The sequence below is a fragment of the Aquarana catesbeiana genome, linkage group LG05, assembly GCF_042186555.1.
Source record: "Aquarana catesbeiana isolate 2022-GZ linkage group LG05, ASM4218655v1, whole genome shotgun sequence".
Lineage (NCBI taxonomy): Eukaryota > Metazoa > Chordata > Amphibia > Anura > Ranidae > Aquarana > Aquarana catesbeiana.
The window spans coordinates 137,128,808-137,153,304 of record NC_133328.1 but is presented as its reverse complement, the minus strand read 5'-3'; the positions used below and the strand labels follow the sequence as shown (position 1 = coordinate 137,153,304).

The window sequence follows — 24,497 nt, the reverse complement described above, 5'->3', positions numbered from 1 at the left end:
TCTCATATTTAAGAGGACCTGTCATGCTTTTTTCTATTACAAGGGATGTTTACATCCCTTGTAATAGGAATAAAAGTGATCCAATTTTTTTTTTTTTTTTAAAACAGCGAAAAATAAATAAAATAAAGTAAAATAAATAAGAAAAAAAATGTTTTAAAGCGCCCTGTCCCGATGAGCTTGCGCGCAAAAGCGAACTTGAGTAGCGCCCGCATATGAAAACGGTGGTCAAACCACACTTGTGAGGTATCGCCGCGACCGGTAGAGCAAGAGCAATAATTCTAGCCCTAGACCTCCTCTGTAATGCAAAAACAAGACCATATTGGCCCCATAAAGATAGAGGAAGGACATCTAGTTACAAAGAATGGGGAGATGGCGAAGGTATTGAATTTATTTTTCTCCTCAGTCTTCACAAGGGAATTGGGGGGCTTCAGTAACCAAAAATGCAGTGTTTATCCTCGTGACACATCACAGGAAGCACCCTCATGGCTAACAGAGGACAGAATTAGAATTAGACTTGGGAAACGTAACATTATTAAATCATTAAAGTGCACAAATCCAAACGCTGACAGTGTGTGTTTGGATCCGTATACCGCACCTGCCCGCATGTCAAATTTTGATATGTGGTTGTGTCCATGCAGCCACTGCAGCTGCTACATCCGCATTCACCTCTATAGACTGCCTGTGCTCAACCCAGGGTGGAGGTAAGCATAATAGCAAAGGGAGCCTGCACACAGGACAGGTATCAGCACCCATCTGAACGAACCCTAATTGTAAGTGGCATATCATTCATCAGCAATATACTCCTTTTATTAAAGATATTGGCATAATACTGTATAAAATAGCATACATGGATGTAGCAATGGAATCATGCAACAGCCTATGTACATAAAGCATAATAAATCAAAGTCAAAATTTAACATATAACAACAGAAATACATCTGGTCATTCTCTATTGTACTTCTGTTCTTATATACCAACCTTTTTATTTATGGAGCAGTTCTTTTAAAGAAAAAAACACCCTTTGCATGCCAACACGTTCTGTTTGGTGTGTATAATATCCTTGTCTCCTCAAAGGAAAATACAATTGAGTACAATTCCTTTTTGTTGTCTCAACAGGCTCACAGGCTTGGAGTGAAATGTTTATTCATCTGCATCAGCGATATTGAAACAGTACCCCTTGTGGTATTAGTTTCCTGGCAATGTGGTTGGATGATTGTTTAAAATTTACACATCAATTTTTTGTTGTTGTTGTTTTATAAGATAGTGAATTTCATCTTGCTTGCCAAGGTACTGGATGCAGTACAAGTCATTTTATAAATCTTAACTTAGTGCACATGTAGACTTGGATACGATTAAAGAGCATTGTTTCATCATGGTGCCGAGAACTGCAGAAGAAAAAATTATGTCAAAAGGCTGTATTTGTGAGTACTTTACTTTAGAATAGTGCATAAAAAGAAACTGTCATAATGCATATTGTTAATGCAAGAGCTAATGTCAAATCAGAATGACTTAAAGGGAATGTATAGTCTTGTTTGAATTTTTGTGGATAATCATGTAAAAGAGACTAGCTTGATGTGATTAATCATATTGCTATCTGTTAATGTTTTAAGAATGTTGTTACTATGCATAACTTGTAATAATATTTTTAAATGCGACAGCCATATTTGCTCAGTACATACATACTCTGTTTTGCAGTGCTACAAAAATGATTGTGCTTTAAAAGCTAAGTTCACTGTTTTCTTTATTATTATTATTATTCCAGCTCCCCTGTGTACCACTATACCATTATTGTGCTTCTGTTGCCGAAAAGAAAAGGCTATCTCTGTCTTTTAGAACAAGGGCTTACCTCAGCCCCTGGTGTGTTCATAGAAAATGTTTCCATTACTTCTTGCTCCTTCCTGAATTTGGTATTTAGGACATAAAAATCAGTACAAGGAAGTAGTTCACTAACTGAACTCATTGACACAGACCCTGCACCTGACCCCCCCGCCTCTGTGGTCACATAATCTAATCATCAGTCCATATAATCTTATCAGTTCTCACTAAATACACAGCCAGTGATCAATTCTTTTTTGTTCCTTCATCTAGCACCGATCGTTCATTTGGCAGAGTGTGGAGGAGCTGAGCAATGGCAAGCAGTGTAAGTGGAGCAGAGCTGTAGTATTGAAAAAATGAGATGTGTGTCTCTGGAAGTCTGTAAAGCTCACCATACACTATACAATCTGATTCTATAATGTCCTTTACATCTTCCATCAACTATGTAGTGCAAGAGCCTGCCTGATTGGATATTAAGTGATTGGATGGAATGGTGTGTCCAATTACTATATAGCATTATATTCTAAAGTAGATTGTATAATCCACCTTTATAAACCTAAAATAAACTAGTGGAATTTTCAGTGCTATTAATTGTTAATGGCTCCCTAAACGCAGAAACAAACACTCATGTTGCCAAACGACAAATGCAGGAAAACCTACAGTAAAAAAAGTGCAAACTGCAACATGCCAAAATGTCCTATGAGCTACTTTGTAATGTGTAAGGCAATGGTAAATCCCACTATGCGAGGTGTGAGTGGGGCCTGAAAGTGAAATTGGTGTGTTTATACAAGAACAATGAGACTCAATTCAGATCTGTGCATTTCTGAACGCACGACAAACACACAGAGAAAATACTCACTTTGCTGCGCATTTTGGAAATGTGCTGCAAACACTCACCACTCGCACCTAAATGTTAATGGTACCCCAAGCATGGGTATCAGGTTTACGTCTGCTGTGCAACAAACATGCCACAAGTGCACAAAAAAGCACTGTAAAAAACACACCATGCTCCGCTCTAAAAAAGTTCTGGAACTTCTTTGGGGCATTTTTCACGCATAGGGCAGCCCATTCAAGTGAATGGGCTTCCCTATGCGTGATGAGCAGAGACGCTCCAAAACACCCCAAAAAAATGCGTGGGGAAATATGAGTTCCTGCTATGTGGAAATGTTAATGAGTGGCTCTGTCCACTCCCCTCTATGTACTAGTATAAAGATGGCCATGCACTATGCAATCTGCTTGTACAATCTTTGTACAATTTCCTTTAGATTTACCAAAACTATGTAATAGAAGGACCCACCTGAACAATCTATTTAATTTGTATCAAATCAGATAGGCCCTTGCAATACATAGCTGATGGTAGATCTAAAGGAGATTGTACAATCAGATTTTATAGAAAGTGGGTGTAAATTAAACAAGAGGTGGTAGTAATGAGAGAGGTATGGTCCAGACTGCTAATGCACACTTATTCTGTGATGCAGCAAAGCAGTGCATGAAGGGAAATGATCTACAGGAAGTTATGTAAGCAAAAGGCATTGTTGAAAACATCAAACAGAAACATGGAAAATTGAAAGCTTCCATGAATGAGGTGAAATGAAGTGTGATATATAGAACCACTTGAATTAGCTTGTGCAGAAAGGACATTGAAAGAAGCTACTGTTTATTCTGAAAAGTGAAATTCTGCCTTTAATACTTCTTACTATGTATGTCTATGAGTTGGCCACTCAATATAAAGAATGCATGCTCTTGATGGTTGATGCCTAGGGATGAGCTTGATGTTTGGGTCGAACATAAATTCGACACTAGGGATGAGCCGAACACCCCCCTGTTCGGTTCGCACCAGAACATGCGAACAGGAAAAAAGTTCGCTCGAACACGCGAACACCGTTAAAGTCTATGGGACACGAACATGAATAATCAAAAGTGCTAATTTTAAAGGCTTATATGCAAGTTATTGTCATAAAAAGTGTTTGGGGACCTGGGTCCTGCCCCAGGGGACATGGATCAATGCAAAAAAAAGTTTTAAAAACGGACGTTTTTTCAGGAGCAGTGATTTTAATAATGCTTAAAGTCAAACAATAAAAGTGTAATATCCCTTTAAATTTCGTACCTGGGGGGTGTCTATAGTATGCCTGTAAAGGGGCGCATGTTTCCTGTGTTTAGAACAGTCTGACAGCAAAATGACATTTGGAAGGAAAAAACACATTTAAAACTACCCGCGGCTATTGCATTGCCGACAATACACATAGAAGTTCATTGATAAAAACGGCATGGGAATTCCCCCCAGGGAAACCCCGAACCAAAATTAAAAAAAAAAAAAATTACGTGGGGGGGTCCCCCTAAATTCCATACCAGGCCCTTCAGGTCTGGTATGGATATTAAGGGGAACCCCGGCCAAAATTTAAAAAAAAAATGACGTGGGGTTCCCCCTAAATTCCATACCAGACCCTTCACGTCTGGTATGGATTTTAAGGGGAACCCCGCGCCAAAAAAAAAAAAAAAAACGGCGTGGGGTTCCCCCAAAAATCCATACCAGACCCTTATCCGAGCACGCAACCTGGCAGGCCGCAGGAAAAGAGGGGGGGACGAGAGTGCGGCCCCCCCCCCTGAACCGTACCAGGCCACATGCCCTCAACATTGGGAGGGTGCTTTGGGGTAGCCCCCCAAAACACCTTGTCCCCATGTTGATGAGGACAAGGGCCTCATCCCCACAACCGTGGCCGGTGGTTGTGGGGGTCTGCGGGCGGGGGGCTTATCGGAATCTGGAAGCCCCCTTTAACAAGGGGACCCCCAGATCCCGGCCCCCCCCTGTGTGAAATGGTAAGGGGGTACTTACCCCTACCATTTCACTAAAAAACTGTCAAAATAGTTAAAAATGACAAGAGACAGTTTTTGACAATTCCTTTATTTAAATGCTTCTTCTATCTTCCTTCATCTTCTTCTTCTTCTGGTTCTTCTGACTCTTCTGGTTCTTCCTCCGGCGTTCTCGTCCAGCATCTTCTCCGCGGCGTCTTCTATCTTCTTCTCCTCGGGCCGCTCCGCACCCATGGCATGAGGGGAGGCTCCCGCTCTTCTCTTCATCTTCTTCTTCATCCTCTTCTCTTCTTCATCTTCTTCATCTTCATCTTCTCTTCTTTTCTTCTGCGGGCCGCTCCGCATCCATGCATGGAGGGAGGCTCCCGCTGTGTGACGGCGTCTCCTCGTCTGACGGTTCTTAAATAACGGGGGGCGGGGCCACCCGGTGACCCCGCCCCCTCTGACGCACGGTGACTTGACGGGACTTCCCTTTGACGTCACGGGGAATGCCACAGGGAAGTCCCGTCATGTCCCGTGCGTCAGAGGGGGGCGGGGTCACCGGGTGGCCCCGCCCCCCGTTATTTAAGAACCGTCAGACGAGGAGACGCCGTCACACAGCGGGAGCCTCCCTCCATGCATGGATGCGGAGCAGCCCGCAGAAGAAAAGAAGAGAAGATGAAGATGAAGAAGATGAAGAAGAGAAGAGGATGAAGAAGAAGATGAAGAGAAGAGCGGGAGCCTCCCCTCATGCCATGGGTGCGGAGCGGCCCGAGGAGAAGAAGATAGAAGACGCCGCGGAGAAGATGCTGGACGAGAACGCCGGAGGAAGAACCAGAAGAGCCAGAAGAACCAGAAGAAGATGAAGGAAGATAGAAGAAGCATTTAAATAAAGGAATTGTCAAAAACTGTCTCTTGTCATTTTTAACTATTTTGACAGTTTTTTAGTGAAATGGTAGGGGTAAGTACCCCCTTACCATTTCACACAGGGGGGGGGGCCGGGATCTGGGGGTCCCCTTGTTAAAGGGGGCTTCCAGATTCCGATAAGCCCCCCGCCCGCAGACCCCCACAACCACCGGCCACGGTTGTGGGGATGAGGCCCTTGTCCTCATCAACATGGGGACAAGGTGTTTTGGGGGGCTACCCCAAAGCACCCTCCCAATGTTGAGGGCATGTGGCCTGGTACGGTTCAGGAGGGGGGGGGCGCACTCTCGTCCCCCCCTCTTTTCCTGCGGCCTGCCAGGTTGCGTGCTCGGATAAGGGTCTGGTATGGATTTTTGGGGGAACCCCACGCCGTTTTTTTTTTTTTTTTGGCGCGGGGTTCCCCTTAAAATCCATACCAGACGTGAAGGGTCTGGTATGGAATTTAGGGGGAACCCCACGTCATTTTTTTTTTAAAATTTTGGCCGGGGTTCCCCTTAATATCCATACCAGACCTGAAGGGCCTGGTATGGAATTTAGGGGGACCCCCCCACGTCATTTTTTTTTTTTTTAATTTTGGTTCGGGGTTTCCCTGGGGGGAATTCCCATGCCGTTTTTATCAATGAACTTCTATGTGTATTGTCGGCAATGCAATAGCCGCGGGTAGTTTTAAATGTGTTTTTTCCTTCCAAATGTCATTTTGCTGTCAGACTGTTCTAAACACGGGAAACATGCGCCCCTTTACAGGCATACTATAGACACCCCCCAGGTACGAAATTTAAAGGGATATTACACTTTTATTGTATTATTAAAATCACTGCTCCTGAAAAAACGTCCGTTTTTAAAACTTTTTTTTGCATTGATACATGTCCCCTGGGGCAGGACCCAGGTCCCCAAACACTTTTTATGACAATAACTTGCATATAAGCCTTTAAAATTAGCACTTTTGATTTCTCCCATAGACTTTTAAAGGGTGTTCCGCGGCATTTGAATTTGCCGCGAACACCCCAAATTGTTCGGTGTTCGGCGAACTTGCGAACAGCTAATGTTCGAGTCGAACATGAGTTCGACTCGAACTCGAAGTTCATCCCTATTCGACACCAATATCGGGTGTTCACCCGTTCGCCAATGAGAAAACATTATAGGACATTATAGGGAATGCCCCATAATGCACTGCGACATCGCAGTGCATTGCTGTATGATGATTGGCCTGACCATGCATGCACCTGACCTGCATGCTTTGGCCTCTGCTAAGAGAGCCATAATTGGCCAAAGGCAGGGTGCCTTTGGACAATCATAGCTCAGGGGGACTGAGTCCACACCCCACACTATATAAGGCTGCTTACATGACGGCCATGTGTAGTGTTGTTGGTGTGGACAGAGAGATAGCCTGATTTAGATTAAGCAAGCAGGTTATTCAGTTAGTGGCAGTGTAATATATATATATATATATATATATATATATATATATATATATATATATATATATATATATATATATATGGTATCTCACAAAAGTGAGTACACCCTCACATTTTTGTAAATATTTTATTATATCTTTTCATGTGACAATACTGAATAACTCAACACACAGCCATTAATGTCTAAACCGCTGGCAACAAAAGTGAGTACAAGTGAAAATGTCCAAATTGGGCACAGAGTGTCAATATTCTGTGTAGCCACCATTATTTTCCAGCAATGCCTTAACCCTCTTGGGCATGGAGTTCACCAGAGCTTAAAAAGGTTGCCACTGGGGTCCTCTCCCATTCCTCCAAGATGACATCACGGTGCTGGTGGATGTTAGAGACCTTGCGCTCCTGCACCTTTCATTTTGAGGATGCCCCACAGATGCCCAATAGGATTTAGGTCTGGAGACATGCTTGGCCAGTCCATCACCTTTACCCTCAGCTTCTTTAGTAAGGCAGTGGTCATCTTGGAGGTGTGTTTGGGGTCGTTATCATGTTGGAATACTGCCCTGCGGCCCAGTCTCCGAAGGGAGGGGATCATGCAATGCTTCAGTATGTCACAGTACATGTTGGCATTCATGGTTCCCTCAAAGAACTGTAGCTTCCCAGTGCTGGCAGCACTCATGCAGCCCAAGACCATGACACTCCCACCACCATGGTTGACTGTAGGCAAGACACACTTGTCTTTGTACTCCTCACCTGGTTGTCGCCACACACGCTTGACACCATCTGAACCAAATAAGTTTATCTTGGTCTCATCAGACCACAGGACATGGTTCCAGTAATCCATGTCCTAAATCTGCTTGACTTTAGCAAACTGTTTGCAGGCTTTTTTGTGCATCATCTTTAGAAGAGGCTTCCTTCTGGGACAACAGCCATGCCAATGCCAATTTAATGCAGTGTGCGACATATTGTTTGAGCAGGCTGACCCCCCACCCCTTCAACCTCTGCAGCAATGCTGGCCGCACTCACACCTCTATTTCCCAAAGACAACCTCTGGATGTGACACCAAGCAATTGCACTCAACTTCTTTGGCCGACCATGGCGAGGCCTGTTCTGAGTGGAACCTGTCCTGTTAAACTGCTGTATAGTCTTGGCCACCATGCTACAGCTCAGTTTCAAGGTCTTGGCAATCTTCCTATAGCCTAGGCCATCTTTATGTAGAGCAACAATTCTTTTTTTCAGATCCACAGAGAGTTCTTTGCCATGAGGTGCCATGTTGAACATCCAGTGACCAGTATGAGAGAGTGAGAGCGATAACACCAAATTTAACACACCTGCTCCCCAGTTACACCTGAGACCTTGTAACACTAACGAGTCACATGACACCGGGGAGGGAAAATGGCTAATTGGGCCCAAGTTGGACATTTTTATTTAGGGGTGTACTCACTTTTGTTACCAGCGGTTTAGACATTAATGGCTGTGTCTTGAGTTATTTTGAGTGGACAGCAAATTTACACTGTTATACAAGCTGTACACTCACTACTTTACATTGTAGCAAAGTGCCATTTCTGCAGTGTTGTCACATGAAAAGATATAATAAAATATTTACAAAAATGTGATGGGTGTACTCCCTTTTGTGAGATACTGTATATACTCTGCATTTAGCATAGACCAGTGATGACGAACCTTGACACCCCAGATGTTTTGGAACTACATTTCCCATGACGCTCAACTACACGGCAGAGTGCATGAGCATCATGGGAAATGTAGTCCCAAAACATCTGGGGTGCCAAGGTTTGCCATCACGGGCATAGACTATATATTCAGTGTTTACTTTATATTCAGTCAGTGCAGGCAGTGTATTAATATATATATATATATATATATATATATATATATATATATATATATATATATATATATATATATATACACTCTGCATCCAGTGTAACCTACATCTACAGTGCATTTTGTGGTGTATTGTTTCTAATACACTTCAGGCGGTGTACACAGTATCTAATACAGTGTGTACAGTGTCTACTACACTTCTGGTGGTGTACACAGTACACAATACAGTGCATCCGTAGTAAAGTTGCTAATACAGTGCAGGCGGTGTGCACAGTATCTAATACAGTGTGTACAGTTTCTACTACACTTCTGGTGGTGTACACAGTACACAATACAGTGCAGCCGTAGTACAGTTGCTAATACAGTGCAGGCAGTGTACACAGTATCTAATATATTGTGTACAGTTTCTACTACACTTCTGGTGGTGTACACAGTACACAATACAGTGCAGCCGTAGTACAGTTGCTAATACAGTGCAGGTGGTGTACACAGTATCTAATACATTGTGTACAGTTTCTACTACACTTCTGGTGGTGTACCCAGTACACAATACAGTGCAGCCGTACTACAGTTGCTAATACAGTGCAGCCGGTATACACAGTATCTAATACAGTGTGTACAGTTTCTACTACACTTCTGGTGGGGTACACAGTACACAATACAATGCAGCCATAGTACAGTTGCTAATCAGTGTAGGCGGTGTACACAGTATCTAATACAGTGTGTACAGTTTCTACTACACTTCTAGTGGTGTACACAGTACACAATACAGTGCAGCTGTAGTACAGTTGCTAATACAGTGCAGGCGGTGTACACAGTATCTAATACAGTGTAGTGTGGTGTTGCAAAACAAAATATACATCATGTCTGGAAGGCCACCAAGGAGAGTCCGACGCTCACAGGCCACTAAAAGAGGGCAAGCAGCCTCTGTGTCTACAGTCAACAGTGCTGGTCGTGGACATGGTGCATCCTCTACAGGTGGCCGTGGAGCACGCTTGTGCTTTTTTCTGCTGCTGGCCATGTTACTGAGCCAGAACATGCAGAAGAGTTGGTGGAGTGGATAACAAAGCCGTCCTCATCCTCTTCATCCTCTGTCACCCAGGCTCAGAGTAGTTTGCCTTCCAACACAGCTGCCAAAGCAGCCTATTTCACCGCCTCCTTGTCCACAGACACGCCTTCCGTAGCCCCACCATCATGCATGGAGGGGTCTCCAGAATTATTCGACCACAGTGTTGGGTACATGCTGCTGGAGGATGAGCAGTGATTTGAAGGCTCCGATGTTGGTTCCCAGGTTGAGGAAGGGAGTAACGTGAGCCTAGAGAGAGGGGGTGCCCAAGAAGGACAAGAAACTGCCAGTCATATTCCCCCAGCTGCAGCATACTGCCAAGTTTGCTCCAGTGATGAAGAGGGAGGGGATGATGAGGTCACTGACTGTACTTGAGTGCCTGAGAGAAGAGAAGAGGAGGAGGAGGAGGCACAACTCCAATGAGGCAGGATGTCCTCTAGGGGGCAGCTTAAGGGCAGCCACCCTATTGCATCACACCGCAGAGCTCCGCGTGTGCAGGGCACTACTGACTCCCCTCTGACTTTTAAAAGTTCCTTGGTGTGGGCCTTTTTCCACACGTGTGCAGCAGATCACACTGTTGCTGTTCGCTACCTATGTCTGAAGCAGATCAAGCGTGACCAGAACAGCAGCCGCTTGGGCACCACATGCTTGACCAGACATATGATGACCTGCCATCCAGTCCGCAACAGCATTTAAAATACCCACATCAAAGAAAAAGATGGACTTCTCCTTGCTCCTCATTTGGGATCTCCTACCCTACTATACATCCAGTCCTCTCAAAAACCTGCACTGAGAGGAATGAAGGCATAGCAATAGGTGTCCCTAGTACTTGCAGCCAATCTGCTAGCAGTATACACCCATCTGATTTTAGCAGGCAAATTTCCCTACCCCAGTTGCTGAACCGTAAAAAGAAATTTGGTCCCAGCCATCCACATGCTCAGTGTCTAAATGCTAGCTTGGCCAAGTTGCCAGCAACTGCAACTGCTGCCTTTTCAGCTGGTAGACTCTGCCCCCTTTTGTGAATTTGTGGAATGTGCTGTACTCAGTGTCAGATTCCAAAACACCATTTCTTTTCACAGAAGGCCATTCCAGTTCTCTACCGGCATGTGGAAGGCAATGTTTTGGCCTCGTTGGACAGAGCGGGCAGCAGTAAGGTTCATATTACTGCTGACTTATGGTCCAGAAGGCATAGGCAGGGACGTTACCTTTCCTTCACAGCGCACTGGGTAACTCTGCTGGCACCTTGGAAGGATGTAAGACAGAGTTCAGTGTTGTTGGAGCTTGTTCCGCCACCACGCCTCCAAAATGCTAGTGGTGATTCTACCACATCTCTCTCCTCCACCCCCTCCTCTTCTTCTTCCTCTATGGCCCTTTTCTGCAGATTTGTCCTTTGAACCAGCAGTGCTCCGTAAGCGTTCAAGGGGCTACGCAAGCAGGCAGGCTAAAAGATGCCATGTAGTGCTTGAGTTGGTCTGCCTAGGGGACAGGAGCAACACTGGGGAAGAGATTCTGACAGCTCTGCAGGGGCAGGCTCAGAGGTGGTTGACGCCATGCCAGCTTCAGACAGGAATGGTTGTATGCTATAATGGCACCAACCTTCTTTCCGCCCTACCATAGGGACACTTGACCCATGTTCCTTGTTTGGCACACATCCTGAATTTGGATTGTGCAGCAGTTCTTGAGCAGGTACCCAGGCTTACAGGATCTCCTGAGGCAGGCCAGAAAAGTCTGTGGTCATTTGCGCCGGTCATACAATGCCAGTGCTCGGCTGGTTTACATTCAAAGGAAATGCAACCTGCCCACCAAGCGCCTCCTTTGTGACATGCCCACCATATGGAACTCAACATTGGAAATGCTGCAGTGGCTGCACACACAGCAGAGGGCCATCAATGAGTACCTGTGCGAGTATGGCACCAGGACAGGGTCAAGGGAGCTTGGCTTCTTTTTGCCACGCCAGTGGCTACTGATCAAGGATGCATGCACTGTCCTGTCACCATTTGAGGAGGCCACAAGGATGGTGAGCAGTGACAATGCATACATCAGTAACACTGTCCCTCTAGTCTTCCTGTTGGAGCACACACTTCGTCGAAGCATTGACAGGGCATTTGAGGCAGAACAGCGGGAGGAAGAGGAGGACTTCCTTACCTCTCAAGGCCCCCTTTATCCAGATAGCATTCAAGGGGGCCCGCCAAACACACAGGAAGAAGAGGAGGAGGAGGAGTGTCAGCATGGATGTAAAGGATAACACTCAGCAGCAGTCCTGAAGGGATGGTTTTCAGTCCCCAGAAACCCAAGGATATGTATGTGGCTGGGAGGAGGTTGTTACAGATCATGTGATCTTCAATGACCCAGAGGACTCAGAATCGAATGCCTCTGCAAACCTACACTGCATGGCCTCCCTGATTCTGCAAAAGCCTGCGAAATTTCAATTTTTGATAGAATATTTCAACGCAGGGCCCGTTCCTGCACCCAACAAGTGTATCTGTGAGGGGTTACAGTGTTCTGGCACCACCACCCAAGGCCCAATTTTTCTGCTCCTGCTTAACAGGGGCATGTAATTACAATTCTTAATATACTATTTCACAACAGGACCCATTCCTGGGCCCAACAAGGGTAATTGTGAGGGCTTACAGTGTTCTGGCACCACCAACACCTAAGGCCCAATTTTATGCAGAGAATATAGGGCAGGCTGTATAGTATATATACTGCTGTTCAGAGTATATAGTGCCTGGGGGCCTGGCGGACCCCCACGCCATTTTTTTTTCATTCAGGTGCGGGGTTCCTCTTAATATCCATACCAGACCCAAAGGGCCTGGTAATGAACTGGGGGGGGGACCCATGTCGTTTTTTTCAATTATTTTCATCTATATTGCCGGGATCCGACAATACATTACTGCCCCGAGTAGTTTTAAATGACATTTTTTCCTTTAGGAATGTCATTTTGCTGTGGCATTGTTCTAAACACTGGGAAAATGCATTACTTTACAGGCATACTAAGGATACCCCCCAGGCACAATATTTAAAGGAATATTTTATTTTTATTGTTTCACTTTAATCATTATTAAAATCACTGCTCCCGAAAAAACGTCTGTTTTTAAAACTTTTTTTGCATTGATACATTCCCCTGGGGCAGAACTCGGGTCCCCAAACAATTTTTATGCAAAAACTTGCATATAAGCCTTTAAAATTAGTACTTTTGATTTCTAACATTTGTGTCCCATAGACTTTAACGGTGTTCGCGTGTTCGAACAAATGTTTTGCCTGTTCGACTCATCCCTATTGATGCATTATCTTAATAGTTGTTAAAGCAGTTGTAAACTGCTGGACTTTTTTTTTTTTTTGAAACCTGCAAGGTTATGTCATAATGTGCTAGTATGCACTGCATACTAGTACATTATGTTAAACTTATCTTAAAACAAAGCTCTTCCAGCGCCGAGATGTCAGCACTGTAGGCACTTTAATGGCTGTCTTGCTTTGGGGTTCGTGGACTCTGGCTCTGTGACTGGCTGGAGCTGCGATAACGTCACTCCCATGCATGCACACGGGAGTCGCCGTTCAAGGCACAGGGCTCTGAAGGAATGGCACAGGTGGTCGTTCCTTCAGAGCGCATGTGCCAGTGATGTCACTGGCTACATGTACAGTAAATATCTCCTAAAGGGTGCATGTTTAGGAGATATTTACCCTACCTATAGGTAAGCCTTATTATAGGCTTACCTATAGGTAAAAGCAAGAGATGGAAGTTTACTTCCACTTTAAGGCAGTATTAAACCTAAAAAAAAAATTATAATATGTTTCAGCTTACCAAGTTTGGCATTGCTTTAGTTTTCTTTTTAGGCCTTGCCGGGAGGGCTTCATTTTAAGGTAAGTTTAACATAATGTGCTAGTATGCAATGCACACTAGCACATTATGCCTTTACCTTGCACGTTCCCAAAAAAAAATAAAAATAAAAAAAGGGCAGCGGTGTACAACCACTTTAACCTCCCTGGCGGTATGATTATTTCAGATTTTTGCGTCTCAAAGCGGTACAATTATTTTGCATAGAAATTTGGCGTTTTATAGTGTAGGTCTGTAATTCTTAGCAATACACACTTATATCTATCCACCAAGAGTCTAGTAGATATCCCGGGTATGATGAAGTTTGAAACACAAAATCATAAATTATAATATAATAAATAAATATAAATAATTAAAAAAAAAAATAATGTAATAATAATAAAATACATTTCCCCACGATTCACTATTGCTCAATTCTGCAAGTGTTCTCTAATGTATCCGTTTCATGACTAAGCCTATTTTTGAAATTTGGTGTTTACAAGTTAAAATTCATATTTTTTGCTAGAAAATTACTTAGAACCCCCAAACATTATATATATATATTTTTTATCAGAGAATCTAGAGAATAAAATGGAGATTGTTGCAATATTTTATATCACACAGTATTTGTGCAGTGGTGTTTTAAACGCAAATTTTTGGAAAAGGGACACTTTCATGAATTTTAAAAAATCCAAACAGTAAAGTTACCCCAATTTTTTGTAGAATGTGAAAGATGATGTTACGCTGAGTAAATAGATACCAAACATGTCACGCTTTATAATTGCACGCACTCGTGGAATGGCGACAAACTATGGTAGCTATGAATTTCCATAGGCAACGGTTTAAATTTTTTTTACGGTTACCAGGTTAGAGTTACAGAGGAGGTCTAGGGCTAGAATTATTGCTCTCGGTCTGACGATCGCAGTGATACCTCACATGTGTGATTTGAACACCGTTTACATATGTGGGCGTGACTTCCATATGCGTTTTCATCGCTGCGTGAGCTCGTGGGGACGGGGGCGCTTTAAAAAATTTTTTTTTTTAATTGATTTTATTTATCTTTATACCTATAAATTGTGTTTAAAAAAAAAATGTTTGTTTTTTACTTTTATTGCTGTCACAAGGAATGTAAACATCCCTTGTGACAGTAATAGGTGGTGACAGGTACTCTTTATGGAGGGATCGGGGGTCTAAAAGACCCCCGATCCCTCCTCTGCACTTCAAAGTATTCAGATTGCCGAAAACGGTGATTCTGAATACTGTGTATTTTTTAAAATTCGGCGCCATTGGCAGCTGAGTAAACGGGAAGTGACGTCATGACGTCGCTTCCGCGTTTACAATTAGAAGGCTGGAACGAAGCCATTCATGGCTTTGTTCCAGCCCGTCCCCAGCCACCGGAGGCAGCCGATTGGACACCGGGCCTCCCGATCGCACGGGAGGCCCGGTAAGAGTGGCGGGAGGTGACCCCTCCCGCTCCTCCGGTATAACAGCTGAGAGGCTTTTAGCCGCATCGGTTGTTATATACGGGTAGCCGATCGCCGGCTCAAAACAACGGTACTGGGATGATGCCTGCAGCTGCGGGCATCATCCCGGTATAAACCCCAAAAGCCGAGTACGCACATCTGCGTACGGTCGGCGGGAAGGGGGTATTATCGCTGTTTTCTAGCTGATCTAAAGACACTTTTGACGTAAAGGGACAATTTTTGGTTGCTATGGACAATCTCAAGTTTCCAGGCAGAAAGAACAGTATATATAATATAAAACTGCATGCAGGGCATGGGCCAAAGCACTGGGGACAGAAGGGAAGTGAAATGATTTCATACAGTACTGTAATCTGTAAGATTACAGTACTGTATGTGTTATGATTTTGACGTTTTTTTTTATTTGCCGCCAGGCTCCACCCCCGTGCATCGCGACGCTCGCAGGGAACGGAGCCTGGCACAGAGAGGCTTCGGACAGAGGACGGAGCCCGCAGACAGCGCGGGGGGCATCGCAGGATCCTGGGGACAAGGTAAGTATACTGCTCCAGGATCCTGAGATGTAATCCCGAGTGTGGCTCAGGGTTACCGCTAATGGTGCTGAAATTTAACCCCGAGCCACACGCGGGAATATCATCAGGGAGGCTACCAGACCAAGCTGTCAAGCTAAAGTGGCAGTTAGAGGGTTGAGACAAAACATTTAACACTGAGAGGTGTGCTTACAATGGTCAGATTTTATTCATTTTTGTAGAATAAGTATCCCAAAAAGGAAAAAAAACTGCAATTACTTGTTAAAGTGTTAGCTGAAGTTCAGCTATAATTTGTTAGCCATTTAAATCTGCTAGTGCATCTAACACTACCCTCTCCCCAGTTTGACAATACTGCTTTCCAAAGGTGTCTCTATTGCTTCTTCATCCAGAGAAGAGACACCCTAAGACAGGAAATGTGTTACTGGTCAGATTACATTTCTGGTTTTGGGTGTAATACTGCTTTAAATTGTATATCAAGCCAAAATATGTTTCTTGGTATTGAATAAAGTGGAGAAAGAGTTAAACTGTTACACAAGGCTTAGTTGGAGAGATTTTTTTTTACTTCCTGTCCTGTTGACAACATTTTACCAGACAGGAAGTAAGGAGAACTATCCAACAGCAACACAAACACAAATAAAAATGCTTTGTTTTAAAGAGTAGGGGAAGGCTCAAACCCCAGTCAGATTTTTTTCTGTGTCCCAATTGTAGATTTACCCTTCATTCCTGTCTGTCTGCTGAAACTATTGTGGGAGGACAAAAATGAGTGAAAATCTCTCCAACAGAGCCCTAGATAGGAGTAAAAAAACAGACATGAGTTCTAACTCTCCCCACTATATCTAAAACTAGAAAAAAAACGTTTTTGGCTTGACATATATTAGAAGGATAGAAAAAGAAAGAGAGAGATAAGGACAAATTGCATTAAACCATTGAGGTCTACCCCTAGTGGCTAATCTTCAAACCACCATACAGAATACAAAAGAGAAATAAGAATAAACAACCTGTTAAATTTGAATATCATACCAAAATTACTTTCAGGTAATAACTGCAAAGATAACTCAAACCATTTGTACATGCTGAAACATAGTATAATTTCCTGTTAAACACTTTGGCCTAAAGTAAAAATGCTTGAGCCAGAATACCTCTTAGTTTTATTACAATGGACATGTGACTATAAATATTGGTTTGAACAAATGTGGAAATTCTTTTTACAGTTCAAAACAAGCTAGAGGACAATTTATGGATCCCAGTTTTCTTAGTCCTTATTCTAACTTCTTCTGACTAAATGACAGGGAAAAAAATATTATGTTTTGGCTGTGTGCTGCTATTATATCATATTGTACACAAAAACTATCAAAATCAATAAGAGCAGATAACACAGAGCAAACTTGAAAGTATTTCTGTAACCAAATGTTTCAGTGACTAAAAACTCTTTATTTTCAAAGTGGGCACTTACTAGGTACAATATCGTAGCTTTCTGACTGCTGGACTATATCTGTTACTACAAGTCATGTGAAGTCTCGTTTTTTTTTTTTTAGGTAAAAATAGCAAACAAGTTATACTTACCTGCTCTGTGCAGTGGTTATGCACAGAGCAGTCCAGATCCTCCTCTTCTCAGGTCCCTCTTCAGTGCTCCTGGCCCCTCCCTCCTGTTGAGTGCACCCACAGCAAGCACCTTGCTATGGGGGCACCCAAGCCAAGCCACAGTTCCCTGTGTCCATTCAGACATGGAGCCACAGCCTGTCCCCACCCCCTTTGTCTCCTCATTGGCTGACTGACTTTGACAGCAGCGGCAGCCAATGGCGCCGTGCTGCTGTCTCAGCTAATGAGGAGGGTAGTCCGGTGCTCTGAGTGGCCGGAGCCACGATGACGTCACTCGCGTGCGGGATCCCTCAGCTCCGGCAAGAAGCTCTGAAGATCCCTCACGGTATGCCGGATCTTCAGAGCACATGCACCGCTAATGTCAGCGGCTGCATGCAGGGTGAATATCTCCTAAACAGTGTTATTCATTTTACCTACAAGTAAGCCCTATTAGGTAAAAATAACAAATCAGGGTTTACAACCGCTTTAAGCCTCCCTGTATGATATCTGTTTTTCAATTGGGAGCATTCAAAAGAAGAATTTGTCAGGCTTTCATCTAATAAAAGAAAAGATTTTGGACATCATGGCTTTGGTGGATGTGTGTAAGTCTAATGCCCCGTACACACGATCGGACTTTCCGACAACAAAACCGTGGATTTTTGTTCAAAGGTTGTTGGCTCCCACTTGCCTTGCATACACACAGTCACACAAATGTTGGCGAACAATTACGAACGTAGTGACATACACGACGTATGTGATTTCTCTTTTACGAACGCTAGTTTTACAAGACTGAGCGCTTCCGGCTCGTACTTGATTCCGAGCATGCGTGGACTTTGGTGCGATGGACTAGTGTACACACAATCGGAAAATCCGACAACAAAAATTTGTTGATGGAAAATTTGAGAACCTGCTAGCCAACATTTGTTGGCGGAAAGTCCGCCAACAAATGTTTGATGGAGCATACACACGGTCGGACTTTCCGCCACCAAGCTGACATCCAACATTTGTTGTCGGAAAATCCGATCGTGTGTACAGGGCATTATTGTTGGTAAGATTCAATATTGGTAAGTCTGAATGTCTTTCACTCACTCCTCTGTACAGTACTATAACCCATCACATGTAATGAAATGGTGAAATTAACACATTTGCTTTCTGTCCAATCCTTACACAACTTGATCTGAGGGCAGATTTTGTGAGAGGCAGAAGAGCTCCAAAATGTACTCACTCATACAACACCTTTGATTTTTGTTTTTTTTTTCATATCCATTGATATTTAGTGACATCAACGATTGTGCTAAAGGCAGGAAAAATGAAAACTAGTGCAGCTGTAAGGCAAACATACACCCTCAAATGTCACCCGGCAGCAGTTCGTCCTGATCCTTCCATTGCTTAACTGACAAAACATTAAAGTGGAACTAAACCCTCTGATCCTTTACAGCCAAGGAAGCTGCCATCTTAGAATTTGTTTGATCTGTATTTGTTGTGGTGCTGCACATGTGACTAACCATTTGCCGACCGCTGCACTCCGATATACATTATGCACAATGGCAGCGGTGGGCAAATGGGCGTACCTGTACGTCCCCTTTAATTGGAGGGGCTAGCGGGCACGCGCGCCCGCCATGTACAGCGTGACCGTGCCCGTGAGACCAGCCGACTTGATGTCCGCCTGTGTTCAGGCGATCGTGTCACGGAGCCGCAGAACGGGGAGATGTAAACAAGGCATTTCCCCGTTCTGCCTAGTGACATGACAAAGATCACTGCTCCCTGTCATCGGGAGCAGTGATCGCTGTCATTTGAGTGGAAGCCCATCCCCCCACAGTTAGAATCACTCCCTAGGACACACTTAACCCCTTGATCGTGCCCTAGTGTTTAACACCTTCCCTGTCAGTGTCATTTACACAGTAATCAGTGCATTTTTATAGCACTGATCGCTGTATAAATGACAACGGTCCCAAAATATTGTCAAAAGTGTCCGATGTGTCCGCCATAATGTCGCAGTCAGGATAAAAATTGCAGATCGCCGCCATTACTAATGAAAAAAAAATATGCAGAAGAATACATATCGGCGTAAACTGAGGGAAAAAAAAAAATTTATATATTTTTCGGGGATATTTATTATAGCAAAATATAAAAAATATTGCTTTTTTTTCAAAATTGTCGCTCTTTTTTTGTTTATAACGCAAGAAATAAAAACCGCAGAAGTGATCAAAAGCAAGCTCTATTTGTGGGAAAAAAAGGATGTCAAGGACCGCGCAATTGTCAGTTAAAGAGATGCAGTGCCGAATCGCAAAAAGTGCTCTGGTCAGGAAGGGGGTAAAATCTTCTGGGGCTGAAGCGGTTAAATATGACACCAGCCATTTGATGGTTTGACAGTTCGGTTGAGAGAACAAGAAGTTGCAAAATATATCCTTCCCAGCATGTTTTGGGAACCAGTTAAATCAATGGGTTGAGTCCTGCTTTAGGACTCAGTGGGGTTGATTTGCTAAATATGGAAAGTGTAAAATCTGGTGCAGCTCTGCACAGAAACCAATCAGCTTCCATTTTTTTTGTCAAAGCTTAACTGAACAAGTTGAAGCTAGAAGCTGATTGGCTACCCTGCACACCTGCACCAGATTTTGCACTTTACAGTTTTAGTAAATCAACCCCAGTGATTCTGATTTACTAAAGAAGTAGAGAATGTTCACTTTCAAAGTGAATTTTCACTTGTCTTAGTAAAGGTGAAACAAAGTGCAATATCACTATGCAAAGAATACCCAATCATGTGCAAGAAAAAAAAAAAAAAAGGATTTTTTGCTTGTACATGATTGGAGTCAGCACAACTTCACCTCATTCACTAGGCTGGGTAAAAATTCCCTTTGTAAAGAAAAAAATAATTTAGGTTAGTGAGCAAGGAAAAGTTGTACTGACCTCAATCCTCCAATTGTGTGCAAGTACAAATCCTAATTTGTTGTCCATTGTAGTTCTGCAAGAGAGTGAAGTTTAAAGTCATCACCCACCAGACAAAGTATAATGTACCTTCTTGCAGGGTGCTTTTTATTTATATTTTCTTCTTATGGAAGATTTAATTTAACAAAGATTGCCCTGAACAGATTTGGGTAAAATTAATACCGCAGAAATATATTTGATTATTTTTCCAGTGGATAACATAAGTTTTGTCCATAGACGATAGCAGAGTGAACTAAAGGGCTGATACATTTCTGAGCTGCTGCTCTACTTTCCGACTGGGTTCCCCGCATCCAATTCGCAATAGCAGGAGATTTTGACCAGCTCTCTATGGAGCCGGTTCACATATCTCCGCTGCAGCTCCGTAACCTTTTATGAAGTCGGAGAGACTGCTAATTAAGACAGCTCTCATTTACTAACATGGGATTTCACATGTCACACAACCTGGGGCAGTGTGAACCGAGCCTAAAGCCTCGTACACACGATCGGATTTTCAGCTGGGAATTGTGTGATGTCAGACTGTTGGCCTAAAATCTGACCGTTTGTACGCTCCATCGGACAATTGTTGTCAGATTTTCCAAGAACAAATGTTGGATGGCAGGCTTATAAATTTTCCGCGGACAAATGTCTGTTGTCAGATTTTCCGATCATGTGTACACAAGTCCATCAGACAAATGTCCAAAGTACAAACGCGCATGCTCGGAAGCAAGGACAAGCCAGAAGCGGTCGGTCTTGTAAACTAATGTTCGTAATGGAGAATTAACATTCGTGACGCGGCAAATTATGAAATCTCAAAAATGCAGCGCACATTCTCTTCTTCTTTAATGGGATAATAATGAAGCTGCTTTTCTGGTGATACTGATGGAGTTCTGCCAAACATATTTTAAAAGGCTTTTATTTTCTAGTGATATCAAGAATAATATTACTATGCTTGTTTTTTTTTGTTTGTTTGTTTTGGGGGCAAGTTACCACAACACCATTATCCCGTAGTTTTTAAGATCAAAGATACAACTATGTTGGTGCCCCTTATTAATTTTACATTGTATTTTTTAAAATGTAACTGCCTACTCCCAAACTGTCATTTGAAGTAAAACACATAGCCAAGTATTATTCTCCACAATTTGTGCATTAAAAAAAGAAAACAAATACAATTAGACATGCTATCTGCCAATAGGACTTAACCAAAAAGTGCATTCTATGCATCCAAAAATATAGAAATTGTAACAAATCAAATCATTATTCAACCAAAAAATAAAATAAAAGCCTCATGCATGTGTCCTGCTTCTTAATATAGGGGGTCAACAATGCCAAGAGTTGGTGAAATCATCTAGATTATCTTCCAGGAGCTCCTGCAGCAATGGCATATGACTTAATTGGTCACGATTAATAAAGCAAAAAATTTTGGTCCAAGAAATCCTCCTCCTCCTGTTCCTGGACTGGACTTGGGTCAAAGCAATAACTCCAAGGCCAATAATAAATAACACGTTATCTCCTCCGCTTCCGCAACATGTCTGGTTGACGAACGGCCATTCAGAAACGAACTGAAAAGCACGAAATGAAAAGTGCAAAATGAAAAGCGCAATATGAGAAGCGTGAAATGAAAAGCTCAAATCAACACTCACCAAACTTCTACTAACACGAAATTAGCAGAAGGAGCCCAAAGGGTGGCGCCTGACAATTGAACTTCCTCTTTATCGGCTCGTAGTGCGTCTAGTACTACATTCGTGTTTGTTGGCCGACAATTGTGTGCCTTTTGTATGCAAGACAAGTTCATGGCCAACGCCCTTCAGACAAAAGTCTGACGCTTTGCCTGCGGAAAATCCTATCATGTGTACGAGGCTTTACTGTGCGATTTCAGGCTGGGGGCAGGCAAGTGACCAGGCTGAACTGCCCAACTGCACCAACCTGGCTGTACCCTCTTGTAAGGCTTATATCTCAGGACTGGATGTCTAGAAATACAAATCATATTTGAAGGTAAAACAGCTCATATATACGTTAAATATTTCAGTGGTATAGTTAGCTGTTTTCCTGGTGTTCAGCTTTGTAACAAAAAGGATTACAAACTCAAGGTCTGTCATTTTCTTCTTGATATGTTATGGTTGGGGAAGGCGATATTAAAGTCAACCTACAAATGGCATGGTTCCAGAAAAAAAAAACTGCAGACAATGTCTGTAAAGCTTTGTTTATTTATTTAACACTTTATCTGTCTGACTGCCTGTGATTTTATGTTTAGAAGAGTCTTGGGACTAAGCTGGGAAACAAAGAGGTGTCAGTCATTCCTGAAACGAGACAGGATCCTTGCCCTGAAAAATAGAATATATCTCTAGATCACTCTGGAGAATAGGTTTTAAAATCAGTTCTGTGTTTAAACTTTCTGCTTTCAAATGTTCACCTTTTATGCTTTAATAGGGAATGTTTCTATACTATTAGTTTAGTTTTTATAGTGTACTTTTATTTAAACCATCTGTTTGCTTTGCTGTAATCTACTTTAGGTGCTTTCAAGGAAACATTTTCTTATAAATATAGAAATATAGAGACTGCCACTGCTGGTGCTCTTTGAAGAATACTAGCCGTATGGTTGTCTTTGGCTGCTATACTGAGTCAGTAACCCAGAAAAAGCATGCAGATTTGAAAACCAGATCTGCTTATCTGCAAGGTTGTTCAAGGTCAGTACATCTAAAAGTACTGAAGCCAGTGCTGATCAGCATGACAACTATCTTCTATATTCTCTCAAGATAGGTTTCCTTTAATATTAAAGATTGATCCCCAAGAATAGTCATTAATGATTTGAACTATCTAGAATACTGAAAAAAATTTTGTGCTCTGTATTACCATGATAATGATATTCACTTTCTGTACATAGTGTTTGGATCCAAAGATCAGTCATGTTGGGTCTTGGTATGGGCCTAGCATCCCAGCATCCATATCAGTAAGTAGGAGCCACAATCCATACATCTTATTTCCTAATATGCAAATCACCAGTTAGATCTGCACCTAAGCAAAATTCCTGCATTTAGCAAAAATCCTGTTTTTAAAGCAGTTGTAACCTTAAAAGGAAAAAAACAAGCATCTTTTCCTTTGAGGAATGATCTAAAACATAGTGCTTATTCCGTGTACTTTGTCCCATTCTATGTTGTAAAATACCTGGTTGATCCTGCATGTTCCTGTGTCCCCCTGTATGTGCTGACCATGGTAATCATGGCTTCTGATTCATGATATCATGGTCAGTTTACATGCCTCCGTCATCCGGCTCTCTGCTGAGTCTCTCCCTCTTCCCCTCTCCCCCTCCATTCCTACCTGTCAGTCCTGAAGCCTGTGTGTGAGAGTGATCTCCTCCCCCTCCCGCCCTGCTGCTCCTCCCTGTGGCTTGAAAAATGTATTAACCACTTCCATACCAGGCCAATTCTGGCACTCCGCTCCTACATGTAAAAATCATAATTTTTTGCTAGAATATTACTCAGAACCCCCAAACATTATATATTTCTTTTAGCAGAGACCCTAGGAAATAAAATGGCAGTCATTGCAACATTTTATGTCACACAGTATTTGTGCAGCAATTTTCAAACACTTTTTTTTTTGGAAAAAAGACTGTTTCATGAATTTAAAAATAATAAACCACTAAAGTTAGCCCAATTTTTTGTGTAATGTGAACTTAAAACAGGGTGCCAAATCTCATCACAGGATGGTCTGTGGAGACTTCATGGGTAGAGCAGTGCCAACGTCCTACGTCTACAAATTCTCAGCGTTACACCAAAGGGTGTTCCTTTCCTTTCCTTCTCCCCTTTTTTTTCTCCTGTTTTCAATTCTCTGCTTTATACAGTGAATTTGGCCCTAATTTTACCACCCATCTAGTCTTACTTGGTACTATCTAATATTTTCTTGGAAGCCGGGATTCTTTATTCTATTATCTTACTATGAGTTACTGTTGTTACTAGCCTGTTACCAGACACGTCCCCGCATGTGATTGCTTGTCACCGTTTGCTGGCTGGTTGCTGGGTTCATTGGCTGGCTCCCTATTGGTGCTCACCAATACTGACTGAAACGCTGTGCTAATATGGTTCCAAATGTATAGTAATTTTATGTATTTTGGTGTTTGTTCTCTCTCCTCTCCCTCTACAGATGACTCAAACAGGCTCCTGAAGAAGCATTCAATTGAGAAACATGTAGAGAGTTACACTAGTTTGATGTCTCTTATGCCTAATAGAGGGTGGTAATCTCTTTGTTACCCCTCTATATGCTTTGATGTATATGTGAGAGAGCATTAGTCATTGTTCTGCAATACATTGCAATGTTTTAAATATGTAT

The 24,497-nt window shown here is 42.7% G+C and overlaps 1 long non-coding RNA gene across 1 annotated transcript; it reads left to right on the top strand.

Annotated features, from left to right (window-relative positions):
- The first annotated feature begins 1,117 nt into the window (after positions 1-1,117).
- Positions 1,118-24,497, top strand: LOC141145829 (uncharacterized). Its single transcript, XR_012244663.1, has 4 exons — positions 1,118-1,421; positions 2,089-2,140; positions 23,056-23,121; positions 24,312-24,497. It is a non-coding gene; the product is annotated as an uncharacterized lncRNA (long non-coding RNA).